The sequence below is a fragment of the Lolium rigidum genome, chromosome 1 (assembly GCF_022539505.1).
Source record: "Lolium rigidum isolate FL_2022 chromosome 1, APGP_CSIRO_Lrig_0.1, whole genome shotgun sequence".
Classification (NCBI taxonomy): Eukaryota; Viridiplantae; Streptophyta; class Magnoliopsida; order Poales; family Poaceae; genus Lolium; species Lolium rigidum.
Genome location: NC_061508.1, coordinates 326,488,523 through 326,492,915, shown reverse-complemented (window position 1 = coordinate 326,492,915; position 4,393 = coordinate 326,488,523). Strand labels below are relative to the sequence as shown.

At 48.3% G+C, this 4,393-nt stretch overlaps 1 non-coding gene across 1 annotated transcript; it reads right to left on the bottom strand.

Moving 5' to 3' along the window:
• Positions 1–2,848: 2,848 nt before the first annotated feature.
• TRNAS-AGA lies at positions 2,849–2,930 on the bottom strand. Its single transcript has one exon. It is a non-coding gene; the product is annotated as a tRNA-Ser (tRNA).
• Positions 2,931–4,393: the final 1,463 nt, after the last annotated feature.

Genomic DNA, 4,393 nt, shown 5'->3' with positions numbered 1-4,393 from the left:
GGATCTGGAGTCTTCTTTTCAAAAAGTAGACCAGGTGACTCACCCCTTTGGACTGACATGCAAAAAATAAAAAATCTATATTTATCTGGTAGAAGAATGCAAGTTGGGAATGGAAGACTGACTAGCTTCTGGCATGATTCTTGGTGTGATAAAAACCCTTTGAAGGATTCTTTTCCTGAGATTTTTCATGTGTGTAATGAGCAGAATATAACTGTTGCTGATGCAGCCAGCCTTGGATGGAACTTCTCCTTCAGAAGAAACCTAGCCCCAGACATTGCTATTCAGGTACATGGCTTGTTGAGGATTGTCATACAGATTTCTCTGTCCCATGAGACAGATAAACCTGTTTGGAAGTGGACAAAAAATGGGATCTTCTCAGTAAAATCGATGTATAATCACCTGTGCAGGGTTGGCACAGACAGATCCTTTAAACATCTATGGAAGAGTAAGATACCATTAAAAATTAAAATCTGGTTGTGGCTGATATGGCACAATGCAATTGCATCAAAGGATAATCTGTTGAAAAGAAAAATGGAATGGGAGTGCCTCCTGTCAATTCTGTCATCAGGATGAAAGCATAACCCACTTGTTCTTCAACTGTGTTGCAGCAAAATATGTGTGGAGTACTGTGGCGAAAGCTGTGGGAGCAAATGATAGACCTGGGAATTTTACCCAGTTCTTTTGGTGGTTTCCTACTCTGGTTCCTGCCAGCAGAAATGTCCAGATAGCTGGTTTGGCTGCAATTTGTTGGGCGATCTGGAAACTTCGCAACAGAGCTTGTTTTGAGAAAAACTTGATCAAATCTCCCAGTGAACTAATCAGTTTATCTGTTGTGTTTATGAAACACTAGGCAGGTCTCCATAACGATGCTGATGAGAGGAATATCAAAGCTGGAGCTGACAATCTGCTTAGGCTGGCTTCTGTTGCTACTGCAACATCATCCTCTGCTGGTGGGAGAGCTGCCTCAAGAACTCTAGCAATCATGGATGCTGCACCAGGTGAACGTGAAGAAGATGATATGGAGACTGATGGTGATACCAGAAATGAAGCCTGATGATGATAACCCCCCCCCCCCCCTGATGTTCTGAAGCCTGATGCTTCTGCTGTTGATAGAAGAAAAAGAAGCCTGCTTTGATCCTTTTGTTGCTCTTTATGCCTAGATAGGAGCTTTAAACTTCTGTCGATTTCCATCGACTGGTCTGTAATAATTTCTCTTAAAACGTTAGCATTAGGCGGCGCTCTCCCCCTTTCTTGCTTTTGCTTTGAACTACTGTTGTTTTTCGTTATCTCATGATAATGAAAATCGATTCCCCCCGTGGTGGGGTGGATCGCTTGGAAAAAAAAGAGCCTTCACGTCACGTGCACAACAACACTCCTCCGAAGCAACATCCGGAAGAACCGCTAGGGGCTTATTTGAGGAGATGGCGGCGGTGCTTCTCCTCACCGTCTCCGGCTTCAACCATTGAAGCGCCACGGGGAGAAAGAAGACCACCGGGAACAGCCCGATGCAGCCCGCAGGCATCGGCGCTGCACTCCAAAGCAACGGCATAGCGCCAACAACACCTAATCTAGGAAACACCTATCTACTTACAGGGGAGGGACCCTCACCTACTCGTCGCCGGCCGCCGCCGGAGAGGAGAGGGAGGGGCCAGCGGCCCTGGATCTGAGAGGGGCGGAGCTACCGGAGAAGATGAGAGCTGTGGGGAAAAGAAAGGAACAATGAGTGCGTCCGCATCATACCTTTCATGTTGTGAGCTTCGACAATCGTGTAGCATCATCGCATGAATACATTTGTATTTACCTGGTCTAGAAATAGCAGCAAAGCTCATAAATTAAATATTGATAGGGGAACATTTGTAGTGTTTTGATAAATAATAGTATCGAACCCATAAGGAAAAAAACAACTATAGAGTTATGGAAATCTAGAAATAATCCTTGAAAGATAGAGCTATCAAATACCAGTGGGTTTACTTTATCGAAAAAGGAAAAAAACACAAGTATCAAATACTCTCATCCTCGTCGGGCGGTGAGCGTGAGGTTGGAAGGTCCGGTCGACGGGGACAACCAAAGCCAACGCCAAGACTATTATTCAGAGGTGGTGGACGCATGCACAGGTAAAGTACTGCTGAAAGTTCAGTTCCTTGACTAGCTGTACAACTTCGATATGCTTGCTAAACTAGGATAAATATCGTATTTTATCTGCAGGAGGATAAACATGAAGCAGTACGAGTTAATTAGCACAGAGCGAACAGATTATGCACTAACTTTAGTGTATCCGGCATATATGCAGCTGGGTGAAGCGGCAAATAAGCTAACATGGCAACTCTCCATGCATTGGAAAGATTCTGCTACACGGTCCTCTCCAGAGGGCATGGTAATGGAGACCATCGTTTTCATCCAGAGACGACGGGGTACTGCTACCTTGAAATCAAAGCGTGGGTATTGATTCCTCTTCCTGCTCACGGGTATGGCTAGTTGCTCTGAAATTCTACTCACGGGTCGTCCTAGGATCTATCTCTCGTGGTGGAATGTTCCGTCAACAGCCGCACGTGCGGAGAACGGTCCGAGTCCGTGGTATGAAGATGCTTCGTTCTTGTGCTGAAGTTCAGAGATTTCTGCGTGAGCGTGAAATCTGGAATATGTTTGTGCAGTGGAGAGATGGGCTTCTGGATTCATCACAAGTGAGTAAGGCAGGCCCGGGTTAGGCAGGACACCCGCGTGCCATGGCAGGCCGTGGAGTTGTGACTTGTTAGCCCAGGCGGAGGCCGAGATATGTGCCCACGCGGAGAATGGCAACCCGATATGAGTGGCGCGAAAAAAAATGAAGAGAAAGTGAAGGAGAAAAAAGCGTGGTCGGCAGGATTCGAACCTGCGCGGGCAAAGCCCACATGATTTCTAGTCATGCCCGATAACCACTCCGGCACGACCACTTGCTTGTGTTATAAGCCAAGGAAATCAGGAATTAACGAAGCAGACCTCAAGCAAACTAATAGCGACTGGGCGCACAGGGACAAAACTTATGTTCTTATCCGATCCAGCCCCGATAAAATAAGCAACCGGTCCATTCCCCGCTGCGCTGGATTGTTTCGTCGGCGATGCTGCCCGCTTGTCGCGTCGGTCCAGCACGGCAGGTCGCGCGGACACCTCGGCACGACGCGTTCCTGCCACAGAAACAGGCCGGCCGGCGCGGCGGCAGCAGCTGGCCTCTTGTTCGTCCTGTGGCCGGCAGCCAACCGAAGCAGCGCCTATCCGTCGCAACTCGCAGACGCAGTCTGGTCCGCCTGCCGCGCGAAACGCCAACACAACGGCGCGACGCGAGGCTAGTACGGCGTACAGCGGCGGAACCGAAGCATATCTATGGAAATTCAGCCACGGATGATGCGCTGACACGGAAGACCCCTGTCGGCTAATCGGTGTACGCCTTCCTCGAGAGACGAATTCAGAAATGCACTGACGGGGTTGATGGGCGGCACGTACCCATCGATCGATCAGGAACAGTGGTGCGAGATATGCTGTCACGTCGTACCGCGCGCATGGCAGTGGCAGCATCTCCTCCATTAACCAGCTCAGCCGCTGCCATGCCCTGTCGCATTGCTGCCTCGCCGTCGCTCTCGCGCGCATACGAACCGGTGAACGGGCCATCGAAAATCGACGAAACTAGCTAGACGCGGTCCGCAGGAGATTGTCAGATTGAGGATAATAGGGATCAAAAAGATTTTGAGAATTAGTATGCGTAGTACGCCGTCCGCCCGGCCGATCCGGCTTGCTTTGCGTCCAAGCCGATCCGTGTTTCCATGATTCTTGCACTGCTGAGTGTTGTGTCTGACCTGTCATCAGCAACCGGTTACAGACCAAGAGGCCGGGTGGAGGGGACCTGAAAACACGTACGTGCATCTTGCTTGCTTTGCTTGGTCGCGTGTTTTCGCAATTGGCAACCTAGCTTAGCTTAGGCTAGCTGCAACCACGATCCATCATTGGCTAAATTCCATTACTTTACTTGTCATCGAAACTCTATGGCAATATTTACGAAATTAAGGACTTCTACACTGCACTGTTTTCCTTACACTACTCATGGTGAAAGTAACTAAGATATTAACATGCACCGACACGTAAAGCTAACTATTCCCTCCGTCTATAAAAGAATGTGTCAACTTTGAATAAATTTACATGTACCTAGATACTAAAATGGATGTAGATACATCTAACTATTAATAAAGTTGATACATTCATTTATAGACTGAATACTATCTATCGTGTCACTGGCTCACCGTAGGTCATCCTTGAGGCAACAATTGTGCACTTATGCGCGCGGGAGTAGTTGATTACCCAAGGGAAGACATGGATGGGCGGCACGTACGTACCCATCGATGATCGATCAGGAACAGTGAGGAGG